Source organism: Gavia stellata, chromosome 2 (genome assembly GCF_030936135.1).
Source record: "Gavia stellata isolate bGavSte3 chromosome 2, bGavSte3.hap2, whole genome shotgun sequence".
Lineage (NCBI taxonomy): Eukaryota > Metazoa > Chordata > Aves > Gaviiformes > Gaviidae > Gavia > Gavia stellata.
In genome coordinates this window covers 14692447-14710021 of record NC_082595.1, presented here as the reverse complement: position 1 = coordinate 14710021, position 17575 = coordinate 14692447, and the positions used below count along the sequence as shown (strand labels likewise).

Genomic DNA, 17575 nt, shown 5'->3' with positions numbered 1-17575 from the left:
TACAGTAGTAGGGGTAGAAAAACTTTATCACTAAATAGTGTGATGATGGATGGAGAAATGCAGAGACATACAAAACGCAGGCATTTCTACAGCACTTATCACCATATCATAAAATCTCATAAAATCTCACCACAGTAATGGAGTCCACCTCACAAGAACTTGATGACATCATGAATTTCTATTGTCCCAGTTTTGCACATTAGGAACCAAACTAGGAGACCTAGACAGATTTAAGTTACTTAAACACACAGAATCAAATTATGAGAAGGCCAAGAAAAAAACCTGAGTCATCCTAACACCTTGAGGTATGATGTAACCAAAAAAACCATCCAAACTTTTCCTATTGAGGAACAACAGCAGCAAAAATCACAATAATTCTAAGAACATATAAATTAAGTTGGTTTTAGTACTCTCACAGTGCTTGCTAATGGAAAGTGTCAGGTCCTTCTGCACTAGTCATGGCACAACAGTTCTTTAAAGCAACCATCAACCCACATGGACTAAATAATTTGTAGACAGCCTTCTGGGGATATTTTAACCATCAGATGGAGCACCACTAGACCAAAGCAACACAAAACCTTTCTTTCTTCTGCGCCGAATCTAAAAATGCTGAATCCTGTATGATATTACAGAAAATTTTCTAGTAGAAATAAATTATACAGTATTTTTAGAGAAAATTTTAAATTATTGTTTCTCCTCTGTGGCTTTTTACCACATATTTTAAAGAATGCTGTCACACATTTGGATAACAAATAGAGATCGGATGTGAAGTTCTTAAAAAACAGCATGTTATTAGAAAATCCTCAGGATAGAGTGCTGAGAATTTTGAGACGTGTCTTTTTAAATAAGACATTTGATTATTGGAGCCATAATGTCTCCGCACTGCTCCATAGGTACAAAGTGGTGGCAGTAGCTACCGATTACTCTAACTGGGATAGTGCGAGATTAGTGGAACTCTGCTCTACTGTCTGTCAACACTACACACAGGAAACAAAGGGGCAACTGGAGGTGACAGATGAACTGTCCCTTGAAGCTCTGAGTAAGAGGTATGAAGCTGTTCTACAGCTGCTTCACTCATGCTAGGAGATGAGGAAGTTCCGTCCCAAGCTAAGTCAAAATGGAAAGTTTTGTCACTTTCCCTAGCACTTCACATGGCCACGTGTACAGACATCTGATCTCAAAGTTCAATTTTTGTCTTTTATTTGCATTACTAAACTCTGAGATATCTTCTTATTCATTTGAAGTTTCAAGTAAATTTTGCACAAATCCTATCTTAACCCTCAAAAGCAAAGACAACTTAAATTTGAAAAGTCAGTCATTTCCCCCAAATGAATATACTCAAAAAGATCTTTTTTTCTACTATGTCCTGATACTTGACCACATGAAATCACCTTATGTGCTTGAATACTCATCAAAGCGAGAGGAAAAAAAGCATTATGGGCAAAGAGATGAATAACGTCTTAAAAGAAGTACCAACAATTACACTGAGCAACGATGAATTGTCTTCTGACCCTGAGAAAAGTATTTTTTATCCTTCCTGACACCAAGACACATCGTTGGTGGAGAGCAGAAAAACCTTTGGCATCACAATGGACCGTGCAGAGGTGTTCAACTAAGTATCTATCTGGACAGGCAACTATTCCCCATCTCCTCTGCTAAAAGACTGTAGAGTGGATGGAAAATCCCCAAAACCAAGATATCTACTGGAACAGGCTGTTCTAGGAATTTAACATAAGGAATTATAGGAATTTAAAATAAGGTCCTTCCACTCTTACTGTAGCATCGTTATAATCCTAATTTTACATTATCAAATCTTATATTCTACTGACTATGCCTTATATTCGAGTCACAAGGGAAGGTAAGTTTGATGATTTTATCCTGGTTAGTCTTTGTGTGAATGACCTCCACCGTGCACAGCAAGAAGTACAGTACACCTGCTGGAGGTCCTGGAGAAGTAAGAGAGCAGGTCAAAACCGAGGTTCAACAGCATAGTAATTTGGAGTAAATTTCAAAATGAGGCTCTAACTGATATTATGAGCCCTTCTGTTAGTGGAACACTAAAATTCACTTCCAAGTCAAGGAAAAAATATGAAATTATGAATAGCACAATTCATAATTTCTAAGTACATAAGACTAAGTACAAAGTGGATTCACAGCAGATGCCTACAAAATACACCTTGCTAGTAACAAGTAATTGTTTGAGTAATTGCTTGAGTAAAGACTACTTGTAATTAATTGTACTGCTGTAGTCAGTTTGCATGGAAAAAAATACTTCTGGCTCTCAACTTTGCTCAAACTCTATACCTCAAGCCCCTTTTCAATATAATTTTATTCTAAAAAATATTGCTTAGTATAGTCAGGAAGCGAAGATTTTATTTTAATTCACTTGTTCACACAGCATGAAAAATGTGACACAGATGAAAGGATAATCAGTAATCCAGGTGACCCAAGATCCCACTTAAGGTGTGTTGAATCTAAAACCCATAAACACATGTAATAAGGCACTATTACCACAAATATTCAAATTTTTAGCTGCCACAAAATGCATGTATAGAAGAGTGGAAATCTTCCATAGAAAATGACTTTCATAATTATCTAAAGACAAATCTGGTCACTTTAGTAAAATGAAGAAATAGAGGGAATTGCTAAGTGAGGAAAAACCCACTGGAAAAAGTCTTGTTATTTCATTCTCTTTGCAGTACACAAAACCCTTATTTTCAAACTTGCATCCTCAAGTTTAAGTTTGCACCAGTCGACAGCAGAAGCATATAAAAGAGGGATCATGATCACCAAGTTGGTTGCAGATGGTGTGCCTGGAATTGTAAAACTATTTTCTTACAAAATTTAATTTGAGAGCAGATTTTCAAAAGGAGAACAGCTACAGAGTACTGTGCCTTTCTGGACATTTGACCACCTCAGATGTCAACATAAGAGCTAATCTGTTTTGAAAGTGCCATTATCTAATCTGAGGCTCTGCATTCTGAAATTTACCCCAAGTGTATTTGCAAGTGAGCAACTTCAGCGATAAATGCACACAGTGTGAAAAAAGAAAAGTATTTAATAGCCTTTACAGTAGCACCTCGCACCTGTGCCTTACTGCACCTAATTTTTGCACATGGCAAACCACCTTTTAAGTCCAGTGGAGTAATTTGAGGCAGGGAGAATGGCTAGCTGACTTTTCCACAGCAGGAATGCTATAACTGAGTTTGAAAAGGTACAAGAATACCAGAAGAAATAGAAGATACAAAGAGAAACACGTCTCACCATTTTTCCCTATGCACATACATTTTATAGAAACTCTTGTCTCTCTTTCAATCTAAAGCAGAATTCATGATATTCAGATCATTGAAAAATATGTATAAGCACCGGCTGAGATCTTCAGCCTAGGCAAAATGGCCTCAGCACCGTATCTCTCACTTTCATTCTCATTATTATTCATGACTAGGAGGGAAACATGATGGTCTGCAATCTGCAAATTTCTTTTAGAGCACAAACTTAAGAGGCTTGGTGGAACTGATGTGGAAATACAGTAACAAGTCAAAGCTGTAAATGTACGCATATCTCTTCCGTAAGAAAAATCCACAAACTGTACGAATCTACTTGTATGATTGTCTTTAACATCCTTTTTTCAAATGAATGAATTTGATTGTGTTGTGTGTGGGTTTTTTTACCCAGTTTTCAAATAGTTATTAAAAATTAAACAACACTGGAACAAACCTTTTGTGATTATAGCCTTCATTCTCCTGCAAAAAACTGGATCTATAAATTTATGTACCATTGTAGATGTAAATTACAAAATTTTATATTCAACTATATTAAAACATCTATTCCAAAAATGATTACCAGTTGTGAAAAGCAGACAGGCTTATCACTTGCTGTCAGTTGTTCATGTCTAGTTAAGCAATAATGTGCTAAAACTGCTCTTTTGTTTTGTGTAAGAATTTTGGCAATAGAAGAAATGAACACTCGTTTAATAAAAACTCAGGCTGCTTTTTGCTTTGATGGAGGAAGCAGCTGCCTGTTTTCATTTGCTGCAGAGCAGCAAAACCCATCAATATAATAAGCAGCTTAGATGCATCCATCCACAGCATCTGTAAGGATATAGGGCTATTCGCTCAAAACCAATCCTTGGTTTAATTTTAACAAAGATGTGTCTGACATATTTGAAAATGCATTATAATAGGGTTTTGAAATACTAGCATTTTCTCTTTTCTTTTTAAATACTTTTCACAGATTTTGAAAGGCAAGTATACATACTGGAATGATAGAAATGATAAAACAAATATTGCTATAGCAAACAGCAGAACTAGCCTAAAAATGCAAAGATGGAACATTAAGAGATGCCTTCTGTTTCACAGACTCTCCTGTTCCTTGAAAATATAGAAAAATAGTATTTCAATCTTTTCAATGAAGGGTTTTTTCACCAAAACCAAGAGCAGAGAAAGATACTAGAAGTAAGTATCACAGAAAAAACCCAACCTGCGAAGATCAGAGATACATTATACGACTGTATTTCCCGAGATACACTTTTCCTTCCCTCCCTCATGTTTTGTTAAACACAGAAAGATTTTTAATATTAATGCTCATTTCCAAAGATACTTATCAAATTGTTTTCTACTATTGCCTAAAAGTAATACAATTTTTTACTAAGTTTCAGCAGCGTGAGTTTGTCCCAAGTGACAACTTCTAATAGCAATAAAAAATTTTAATTAAAAATAGTTATATGACTTTCATATATAATTACAAAAACAGGAAGAAAGAGATAAAAGACCACCTGAGATATAAACCATAAAATTCTATTTTCACTCTAAAAATGTGATATGGCACATTTATATCATTAAAAATTCTTAAGACATTATTATTATTTTAGTGCTGTTCAGCTTTCTAAGACCTTTCTAAGCTGAGCTTTTAGATGATTTGCACATTAACTGAGAAGTCAGATAATTCTTAATCCTCCTCTTTTTCAGATCCAATAATGGATAAGGGAGCATCTTAGCATGATCAACTAGCAATCTGCCTAGCCTGAGTGGTAGTACACCTGAATTTAGGATTAGTCATCTGGTTTTCATAATATCTGATTTAAATGAGCGCTCATTCTGGGAAGTGTAGAGAAAGAATATTCAACGATATTTGAACTGTACCATTTAAATATGTAACAATAAATTTTGAGTGCATGCATATTTATTTGCTTCAGAAACAGAAAGCTATACAGAAAGGAAGATTTTAAAGAATCATATCCAGAGAAATAGTTGGATAATTCAATTAAATAACTGCTTTTTTTCAGTATTCACAATAACTTATAGATATAATCAACCATATCTCAGCTGTAGCCTTGTATCTCTAGCTAGTCAATTCCAATATCCTAATTTCACTTTTATCTACAGATGAAGTGAGGAAACTAGTTGGTTTGGGGTTTTTTTTGTGTGTTTTTTAATGGGGTTTTTGGGTTGGGTTTCTTTTGTTTTGTTTTTTTACAGATGTATCATAGGTAGAATCACAGAATCACAAAGGTTGGAAAAGACCTGTAAGATCATCAAGTCCAACCATCAACCAGCAAACACCACCATGCCCATTAAACCATGTCCCACGATGCTTCATCCACAAGTTCTGAAGGTAACAAACCTGTAGACTAACCCTGGTTACTAATATTGCTCATCTTCCTCAAATATTTGATACAGAACATGGAGTTTGGGTAACTGATCTATGCACCCTTATGTAGTGCTCAAGATAAATAAAGTGGAATTTATTTGGGGGATTTTGATTGTGTTTGGAAGTGGTGTCTAGAGCTTGGATTTCTTGTGTTTGTTTTTTATTTTTATTTTTTTTCTTTCCCATCAAATTAACTAAACAAAGGCGATACCTTTTTGGTCCTGGTAGATTCTGATTCAGTATTTTTCTCCTTTATCAAACTCTGCCATACTACATAGTTTACCAAACTACTAGCAAAGCATCTGCTCTGTGCTGCCAGGGGATATTAATTGTGTACAAGTGGAAATAATAATTGCGTGCACAGTTCAGTTTGAAGGCTTTGGACCATCTCTCTCTAACAAAAGAGTCTATCTCAGTACTTGGATCTTCATATACTGGCAAAAGCTGACCACACATCCTACATATTCTTAATTGAAATAATTAGGTCACCATATTAAATGAGGCTTGATTCTTTCTCCGGGGGTATCTTCAATTGGTGCTAAGTGTGCAATTTTTAAAAGTCTACACTATTGGCAACCATCATCCAGCAGGTGCCCAAAATCTCCCTGCATTACTAAACCTTGTTTTCAGCTCTCACCTGGGATTAGATTTGTAACGAGTTCTTTAAGTGAGAACGCTGCACAAGGATGAACCACTCTCAGACATCTCATCTATTTATAGATCCACATGAATCTACATTCCATATGAATTTAGACTGTAAGACTTAAGGCAAATTCTATCAACTACAGTGAGCGAAAATATTTAAAGTTTTTTCTGAAAGGCCAAGGATTAAATAAGCACGAAGATCCTTCAGATCCTTCCAGGTCATGTTTGACATACATTCATAGGGCAACACAAGAGAACTTACAGTACCATTGCTTATGGCTGGTTTCTGCCTAAACAGGTTTCAAGAACTGTAGCTGTTGATCTGGCACTTTTCATAAGCACTAAATACAACGGGCCAGATCTTAGGCTGGTATTATGTGTTGTTATGTCAGTGTATCCCAGCTAATAAACCAGCCTTGAATTTGAAATATGCATGGTCTTTCTGAGAAACTAAGTAGCCTTTATTATATTAGCATATGCTAGTAATACTGCTTTGGATCATTTTGTAGATTCAAATCCAAGGGTATCCTTCCCAGCAAATCAACGTTTCAATCGGTTATCTTAAGGGAGGATACAAAAATGATAAGAGTAGAATTTAGTCTCCAAAGTGGCCTGAAATATTAACAACCAATTTTCCCTGATTACTTTTACATTTCCTGTGTTACTGTAATAAACTACGACCTAACTGACCACAGTCTTATTTCACAAGGCATAAATTATGCAAAAGAGCAACACAGGTGCTACAAGAATTCTACTGAAAAACATTGTAGAGCTATATAAACACTTACTATTTTACACTCTGACACAGAAGTGCTCTTAGGTCAAGAATAATGTGCTTTGAGTAAGATATATAGCTTAGGGACTTACGTCATTTTTTTAGTGTTGAAAGAATATATTTTAGAACAGCCAGTGGACTGAGTCTCAAAAACAAAGGAACAAAACCAAAGCAAATCATTACACCCAATTTAATTAAATGAAAGCATGAAAGAGCCTATGAGCTAACCTCGTAACAACTTTTTTAGGTTTATCATTGGTAAGTCTTGAAAGAACGTTGATCAAATTCTTAACTGAAGTGAGCACATGTTCTCTCACTTCAGGAATTGCTCAGTCATACACCAGCACAGAAATCGGTCCCCATCTTTTGACAGAGCAATTTGAGTGGGAGACCTCTCCCTTGTGTGCTCCATTCCATGGTGACCACAGGCCCTTGGGTGACCCTAGATTCTCCCTAGGGAGTAGCAAGGTTTTAAAATATCTAACCTAGGCCACTTTATTCATTGAGCCAGATTTTTACTAACAGCAAAGCCAACACAGTAAGTCATCAGTTTCTACAGCATTTCTTGCACAGATAGACCTTGAAACACTATGTTAAATCTGTATGCTGAACTCCCATATTAGCAGGTAGATTCTTCAATACCTAGATTATGTTTTTTCTTAGTGAGTTTTGAGCTCAGACTTTAAAAATGGAGAGGCAGGTGTATAATCTTCTGAAATTCAAACTTTTTCCTTAAGGATTAAATGTGTTGTGACACTATTTTCGTATAGCTTTCCATCAATAAAGTAATAACACTGTAATAATGAGGAAAAAACCTTTTTTAAAAAGCAGTTGTATGTCACCTTTATAGTAATTAGCAGTTAACAACAAATTTTAGCACTTTCTTGTTGTTCTCTGTTCCTGTTAATAGTTTGAGTCACAATGAAAGAGTAGTTTCCTGTTACTCCTGGGGAAGGGAGGGGAGTGGAGGAAAAAAAAGGATCATGAAATATATGCAATTTTCACATATAACACACTGTTGAAAATGTAATTCTCTATGTGTTCTTTTCTGAAAATATGTTCTATATTCCTGGATTGTCTTTGCTATCAGGAGCAGGATTGAAATCTCCACTTTATTATTTATCTGAGGCTGTGATAGCTCAGTTGTCTGCCTCCAAATGCCAAGATAGGGGGAATCTCATCAACCGGAGACCAGCTGCATGATGGGCAGTTAATAGATATATCAAACCTTAGGATATATGCTAAGCTGAGGAGATGATTGGTCGGTTGATATACTGATTGATTAGCATAGGGAGAATGGGTTTCTTCTTGACAACCTAAGATTATGCTTCAGCTAAGCTCAAATTGCTTACACCTCTTCTATTGGGTTTAAAATTACAGTCCTGTCATCTAAAATCTCTCTTCAATGAAATTTTTACCATATATAAAAATTAAAGGGAAAAAGAAAGTAGGTGCAATGGATAAGAGTAAATGGAGTAGATATATTTCACACTACTGCTGTTGGTACCACTAGAAAAAGTTGATAAGTAAATCCACTTGAAATGTGTTACATATTCTGTACACTACTAGAGAGCACTTTACAATAATTTAGAAGGGAGGGAGAAGTTCAAAATACTAAAAAGGAATCAGTGCTGATATTATTGCTTTTAAAAAACTACTGTAGCTATTAAGAAAAGTAATTATACAGTTGTGTTACTACCAAAACATTTTTGTCCTCCTTACAGGCATTTCCTAGTTTTCATAGAAATGTATTTAAATTATATTATAGATACCAGAGAAATAACATATAATTGCAACAGAATGCATCACCTCACAGAGAAAGGCTAACATTCTGCAAGCTAGAGAAGCAACATATGTACTTTTGTATTTTTTCTTGAGAAATCCAGAATTTAGAAAGCAGATGGAATTAAATTTTATTTGCAAAATATTTTAGACTGCGTCGTCAGTAGGGCACAGACACTTAAAGAAAACGCAGTATTTCTAAAAATTACTATACTACGTAATTATATGTTGCCAAAACAAATGCACTTCTTACACGTATCATCCATTTAATTCCCAGCATTACATGGTCTTCATAATACTGGGCTTTGTCAGTTGAGAAAGATACAAAGGCTATTAAATAAAACATTAAAAAAACAAACAAACTTTTTATTATCTTTAATTTGATACTTTGAAACACTTCTCTGCTTGGGCAAACAAGAATTTAGTAGTCATGTAACAAAAGGAAAGTGGCTCATTGAGAATATTGAAATTTGCATTAATAAATAAGACTGGGTTTCTCAGATTTTTTTCTTCCCTTTCATATCTGCTATGAACGGTAGGGGATCAGCTGCAACTGAAATCCCCAGCTGAACAACCCAAATACAACTGAGTGAGCAGACTTAAAACAAGGCCATTTATTGGTGCCTGTTATGCAAACAAAGCATCCAAGTCTTAGAAACAGATGTCAACTGAAGCATATGCTTACTGTAAACTGGAATTTGATTCTCTTTATAAAAATAGACTTAAATGGGCCTTCAGAGACTAGGCTGCCGCTTGTTGTATACCATTGCCTAACTTGATTCAGCCTTAAGCTTTTTAAAAGATGAATAGACTGATATCCAAGGGCAAAAAAATGAAAGTAAAAAAAAATTAAATGGGAAATAAATGATAACATGTTGGAGCAGTTCCCAGAAGCAATTTTACAGATTTTCTCTAAAAACACAAGACAGGAAGTTCAAAGCGCAGTGCAGGTCACTTATGGCATGTCGAGTTATCATTTTTATACCACTTAGGGTGAAAAAGGGACTTTATGTTCAAGTGGTAAGTTTAGTACTCTGCTTTTTCGTCTTCCCTTTTTTTTTTTACCTCTTCTCACATCTTGATGCCTTTTAAATGTCACTTATTTTACATGAGGCAGTTGGTGGAGACATGAGTCAACAGCAATCAGAACCATTATCCCCTGCAGCGAGCCCTGGTCCTAATGCATTATGACACCTTAGCTGGCCAGCCACCGATTTACCTTTCTGCTTCTTAGGGAATTAAGTGGCATCATGTGAAAATGGTTGTGATATGAACAGCATGGGCATAACTGGTATTAAATTTACCTCTCAGCCTAAGTGAATTTTCCTCACATGTGACTAATCAAAATGAAAGCTGTGGACATGGGCAGATCTGGCCAGCACTTCTCCACCCCTGGGATTGGGGCTATTTTGTTTTATCTCTTTGTACAAGCTGGCAGAAGTTTAAAGTGAAGGGGATAATCCAGTGCTGGTGTCTTTATGAAATAACATCCTTACATGAAGAGGCTTTTAACTGTCTGTCGCTGTCCTCTCAAAAAAAAAAAAAAAAAAGCGTGACAATCTCATTTTGCTGAGCACCCTCCCATGAAAGGAGAAAATAATAGCCATAACAGCTATGGCTAGTACTGACCTTACATGATCCATTATCCACTAAACACTTTAAAAGTCAGTTTTACATACACTGCGGGGGAAATTAGAGAACTATCACAATCATTTTCACTTTAGTGAATTTGTCTTCTGTTTGAAGTCAGTTATTTGATATCCTCATACATAACTCTCCATATCGCTCCAAAAAAGAAAGAGGAAGTCTTGTTTTAAAAATCGATCTTGTGCAAAAAGGTGGGAAACACACCGTACTTTTCCTATTCTGAGTAATAAAGATACTGACAGCAGTGAAACTCAATTTAGCATGAACTTTCTTCGGAGTAAATGTGAAATAATACAAAAATCATTACATAATTTAGAAGTGTTCAACATGAGTACAAAAATATTTTTATCAATCATTTCAGCTGAGATAAGTAGGTGCCAAAGAAAGTGCAGGCAGAGCAATTATCATCCTGTGCAGTCAGAAAGATATTTATTCACAGACTACAGTGACTTGCATTTTACTACAAACCAGCTGTGAATGTTACTGATAATAACGGCACTACTAGATTCTCCCAAAGTACTGTAGTCTCTTGCTAACAACTTAATTGTACAGGACAAAAACGCCTGGAGCATGAAGTCCTCTCCTACTTGCAAGACTGCTCAACCTTCTGTGACTGTGAGAATTAATTTCTAATACATGAATTTTAGGCATTTACTGTTTGCTGTAAGTTAAAGTCAGTAGTAACCCATAGGTCAAATTAGAAGTATTTCTTCTAATTTTATTCAAACATATGTTGATTATAAGCTATGACTCAGTGGCTCAAATTTTAAGATTAACCCAGCCTATCTGAGCATCAGTTTTAGGTTCAAGTTGTCCTTTCTAAGCATGAAATTTGGCTATGCATTAAATTAGTCTATTTTTTTTTAATGATGATTTTATTCTGCTTCACACAGCAGGGTTTGCTAAGTCCAGACAGTGCTAGAAGACTTTCAACTTTCAACAATCTATTACTGTATGTAATGCGTGTTTGACTGAAGAAAAATAATAAGAAAAATTAAAAAATAAGCAGAAGAAACCTATCAAGACTAAATTATGACATTTACAATATCAAAGCATACTTTTCTTATGGAAAGAGTGACATAGATACTTTGATGTAAATCTGTGTATTTCTATCTCACATATAATATTCATTTTTTAAGAACCTAAACAAGCACCAACAAACACCATATATATTCTTTACACTTGTTTTTAGAAATGATTGAAGATTAGGAAGAGGGTTCAGCTTTTTAATTGTTACAAACACAGGAAAAAATATTAATCGTGCATGGAGCTTGCCTGGGTAACCTTCATTTTATCAATGAGGCCACATAATTAAGGTCAAGTTAATGTAGAGATTGAAATTTAGGGAACACGTCAATTAAGATAAACAGGAAAATTACCTCTTCCCAAAAGGATTAGCCTCAAGTGGCTAAAATTACAATCCATTTGGTAAGGAAGACAGATCCACAATAAAGTTAAATCTCAAGTGCATGGGCTGGCCTATTTTACCCAACAGAGTTGCAGAAAAAAAATTAGACTAGAATAATCTTTCTTTTCCTTTTATTATTTTCCCTAAAAGAAAAATATAATTTGCACAGCAAAAATGGCGCAATAGGTATGACATATGTCTTCCCCCCCCCCTTTTTTTTTTCTTAGTTTCAGACTTAATTGGACCTTGAAATCTTAACACCCCCAGAAAAGCAGAAGGTGCCCTGTTTTCAGTGACATTATACATTACTGTCACTGTGAAAATATCTGGACCAAATAGATATTTGTAAATATCCACTTAAGATTACCGTGTTTTGTACCCTAAACAACAAACATTATTATTCTAGAGTTTGACAAGAAACAGGAGAGTGACAAAACACAAGCAAAAGTGATATACTCCATTGTCTAGAGGGTCCTGTCATTTTCCATTTAGTCACACCCACTGCAAGTCTCAAAAATTATTTAAAAATTAAAAAATTTCCATTAATTGTATTCCTTTTTTGTTTTATTGCTTTTGTGACAATACAACAAAGAAACTAAGAGAAGTTTTAATAGAACATGGGAGCCTTCAGTAAGATGAGAAAACTGATAACTGTTTGAGACATGGAGACTCACAGTGACACTCCTCTGAATAGATCTGTTTCCATCCAAGTCCTTATAGGAAGCAATGGTTTGCAGAATTATTACTACTAGCTTCTCTTTCAACAACTATACCTCCAAAGTAACATCCAAAGCATCCAGCAGAATTTGCCTCATTAAACCTCCTTGGGGACAGTCACGGCTCTGACAGGTCTGCCAGTACCAAAATGCCCAGGACCAGTCTGACACAACCAATGCAATCACTGCTCACCTTCTGTCCTCTCCAGCTTCTCTTTCCACAAGAGTGGCTCAAAAGTGTTACACCACCCTGACCGCTGCAGCGCCAGATATGTTCACTTCACCTCATAGTCACAGTACACGAATGAACCTAGCATGGCTATTTACAGATTTGCCATCTGACTTAAGTTTCGACTGACAGAATGTTTTTGCACCATCCTTTTTTTAATAACATTCTGGGACTTACATTCTGGGAATCCATGCCAGCTTGTCTGTATAAATGTGTTCTTCTTATTTCATAACAATTCCAAAGGTTCAGTGTGGGTTTTGTCTTTTTTTTTTATTAATGATATACTGTAACAAAGACTATTCTTTCTACTGAATTGACATGCACACTATAGGAATTTCAAAGTATCCTATAGAGGGGCGACACATTATGATAGCCTCCACATAACATAGAGATTTTTAAATTAAAAATAAATACAAGTATTTAATCTCAGCAAAGCAGCAATATCACATTTCAATGTCACACTTTCTGAAATTTAGCTGTAAACTGTTCAAGCAAACCGCTGAAATAAAAAGCTATTACTGACCACAAATTTGGGAATGTATGTGCCAGAGAACACATTAACATTGCTGCAATATTGCTTATTAGGGTAACAAAACTCTTCTTTCTTTTAGGAAAAAAAGATTAAATATGAAAACATATGTAAGGCAAACAAACGTATCTATATATCTATTGCTAAAATGGCTCAACAGGAAAATAGGAAAAAATACACAAATGAAGCTTAAAGGCACCATTCCAATTATCCCCTGGGTATTGTTGTACACCTTAGTTTTGTTAGGCATGATAAAGAGCAGAAATATTAGAGCAACCAAGCAGATGGTCTGTGGAACTAGATTACACACTTCAGAAATAAGAGAGAAGCAATGCATTCAACCCTTCTGTTTGGACAGAAGAGCCGTCTTAGCCTGTCTGACCTATTAGCTAGTAAACTGGAGCATACCGCCAAGTGCTATCATGCTGTTCCTTTAAAAAGCAAACAACCTCACTTTTTATGATAGGCACTGGATCATTTTAAGAGAATTGTAGGTAATGTCTGCTGCATTAGACAGATGGTCATATCATGAAACCATATACAAGTCACCATGACTAAAACTCATGTTCACTATCTTGTTAATCCGCATAAACTGCAGAACAAAGTAAACCTATGCTGAATGCTTTCCTTAGTATCTAGTGGTTCATACATATGCACATACATATAATACTCACTTACAACTTAAACATGTAATAAGGTTCAATGTTTTATTTGACATGCTTTTTCATAACCTAGTATTAATTTTCTATATGTAATTTTGCAGTGTGAAAATTCTGATTCTAATCTCACCTTGATTTAACCTTTGCATAACTCCACTGACTTCCCTGGAGCCAATGATAAAGTAGAGAAAAGACAATTTAGATCCAAGAAAAGTATGTATCTTCTCTAGCCATAAATAAGCTCAATACCAACAGAGAGTAGACTAGTACTCTATCAAGGCCAGATTTTACTGTACATTTTCCAAAATACCTGGGTTTTCTTCTGTGCATGCTTCAGAGCAGCTAACATTATAATTGCAGAATGTCATGACTGCATTTGCAATAGTATGTTTGCATCTCCCATTCACACTTACGCAAGGAAACAAGGTAAATGTAGCCAGTTTCCTTGGCACTGGTCAATAAAAGCATATCACTCCACAAAACTGTGTATCAAAATATCTGTATGGTAAATATTCCCCCCACCAGGGCTGCCATGGAATTGGAGGAAATATTAAAAGAACTGGATTTCTGTATCTTGCTTATTTCTGATGCACATTAGAGATATTATTTGGTAATAAATTATAGTTACTTGGTAATTAAATCTACATTTTTTTAGACAATTAACGATTAGTTAATCTTTCTTTAAAACAGTTAAAAAAAATGTTTCCATCAACCAGGCCTTTTCAAGATGAGTTGTCTCTACACATATTCACATGGAGAGCCGCTCAAGGCTAGAGACGGTTCCCCCTCCCACAACTACAGACATCCTACACGAGCCCCACCTAACCTCCTGCTCAGTTGAAGAATATGTAAGATAGCACATTTCCTATCTGCTAGGCTGCTCTCAGCCACAGAACTGCAACCAAATCCGGCAGACCAGGAACCATTTCAAATCGTACCTGGAGAGTTGCTGGTAACTAAGCACTGCCTCTTCCCCGCGTGGCAGCCTAGGTGCACATTCCCTGTCAGGCTGACCCCAGGCAGTACTGCAAACACGGTGACAGATGCCAGGAGACAGGTCTGAAAAACTTCCAAATGAACAATTCTAGGTCTGCTGCACTAAACACAGCAGAGTTCCTGGATACTTTCCTGGATGGTTTAACATTTGGAAAAAATACGGATGGGAAACAGTGCATGTGTGCAGGGTGAAGACGTGTGTAAATGAAGTCAGAGATACAGCCTCCCCTCTGCTGTGGCACACACTGACTAGCAAGAGATCTGGCTTTGCCTTTTGATCCCTCACCTCCTCACAGAAAGCATTGGACCCTGTGTAGGTAATGAGGGGCACAGCCCATCAAAGTTCCATTGTGTGTCTAAATGTTGTTCAGCATTCTTCTGACCAAAAATATCCCTTGAACTAAAGCAGGAGGGAGAGGGGAAAAGTGAGAGCAGAAGGAAAGGTTTTCGAGGAGAAGGGAAATAGAATAGATGAGGGTGCTTATGGGTCATGCCTTGAATATCAACTGACCAATCACAACGGTAGTCCTGGCTGAATTCAGAAAAAATGCAGGGAAAAAAATGCAGAAAAGAAGAGAAAGGAAGAATACAATGACATAAGAAGGAGAATATATTGCGATTCTTGATTGTATCTGCAAACCTGATGGATTAGGTGTGCTAGAGGATTGAAACCCATGGAAACACTAGTATTTCCCTCTGGATACCTGACCAATAGCCTGCTGCTGAAGTCCACAGAATCTGTATGTCAGAGTGTACGGCTAGCCCTAGAGCCTGTTCCTCGGTGCCACGGAGAAAATTCCCACACTGTTTTGCATAGCTCTTGAGTCTTTCAGAAAGCTGAGTTTGAAAGAGCTCCTCTTTCAAACGCAAGGTCAACAGCCACAGGAAAATCACAGAATCACAGAATCACAGAATCAGTACGGTTGGAAAAGACCTGTAAGATCATCGAGTCCAACCTGAAAAAAAAAAAAAAAAAAAACACCAAAAAAAAAACCCACAAAAAGAAAAACCACAAAACCCACGCCACACAACAACAACAACAAGCCACAACCCACCCAACACCACACAGCACCATGTCCATCAAGCTACATCCCACAATGCCACATCCACACGCTCCTTGAATACCTCCAGGGAGGGTGACTCTACCACCTCCCTGGGCAGTCTATTCCAATGTTTCACTACTCTCTCAGTAAAGAACTTTTTCCTAATATCTAGCCTGAACCTCCCCTGGTGCAACTTGAGGCCATTTCCTCTTGTCCTATCACTAGTCACTTGGGAGAAGAGACCAACACCCACCTCTCTGCAACCCCCTTTCAGGTAATTGTAGAGAGCGATGAGGTCTCCCCTCAGCCTCCTCTTCTCCAGGCTGAACAACCCCAGCTCCCTCAGCCGCTCCTCATAAGACTTGTGTTCCAGACCCCTCACCAGCTTCGTCGCCCTTCTCTGGACACGCTCCAGCACCTCTATGTCCTTCTTGTAGTGAGGGGCCCAAAACTGAACACAGTATTCGAGGTGCGGCCTCACCAGCAGTATTAGAATTCCTTACTGCATAAACATAGAAAAAGTATGTATCTAAGTAATCCTGCATTGGCCCTTTCGTTAGCAACCTAAGTACCATACAGGCCTTGTACCTTTGGCACATCTGTGGATTGGAAAGTTGTATCTGCTGTGCAGAGGCCAGCTTTCTACAAGCTGACCCTTTGGATGCCTACCAACTCCTCTAAGTTCAATTTTTCAATCGCAGCTACCGGAGAACTCAAGAGAAACTAAATAAAAGTTGGATTTGAAAATCCAGTTCTCAAGAGTTAACATGTACAAACGTAAAATGAAGAGTTATGCAAACTTTTTTAAAATTATGAGCAAAATGTTGTTTCAAGGTGTGAAATATAATTAGGGTTCTTGCACAAAAACATTAGCATGGAAACATAATTGATTAAAGTGGATGGCTGCCATAAAAGATCTGACTAGCTAACTGTGTATGAATACAGTCATTAAGAGAAAACATTTTGCTAAGATCGTCTCATTTCAGTAGTCACTCAGGGACTACAGAAGAACTATTTTAAAGATTCTAGGAAGCATTCTCTTTTAACTTCACATAGATTTGCCTAAGAATTTACAAAGACTGGATTGTAATTAACACAACACTGCTGCATTGCTTGCAAATTGTATTTTGCTACATGATGACTGATTTCCTCATCTATCTATAGAATTTTATAGGAGAAACTGTAAGTTTTATTTTTAAGTGACTGCACCACTGAATGCCATTAATTAAAACTGAACCTCATAGTTCACACCAAGTAAAGACAAACTGTCTAGCATAAGCATTCTTGGGATCCTTTTGGTCTTTTCCATTGCAACGTGAATGGTCTCACTGGTAGTCAAATTATATTCATACAAAGAACTTCAGAGTGCAGTTAATTAGATTCTAAGATATAAAATAGCTTCTACAATATGCATGAGCAAAACTGAGTTTTAGCAAGTTATTAAGCCTATAATTTCTTTAGGCTTCACTTTACATCTGTCACTATTAGCATGAAAGA

The 17575-nt window shown here is 36.5% G+C and overlaps 1 protein-coding gene across 1 annotated transcript in view; it reads right to left on the bottom strand.

The window, feature by feature from the left end:
• Positions 1 to 17575, bottom strand: part of CAMKMT (calmodulin-lysine N-methyltransferase) — a 224799-nt gene that overhangs the window by 47942 nt on the left and 159282 nt on the right. The gene's annotated exons all lie outside the window — the stretch shown is intronic.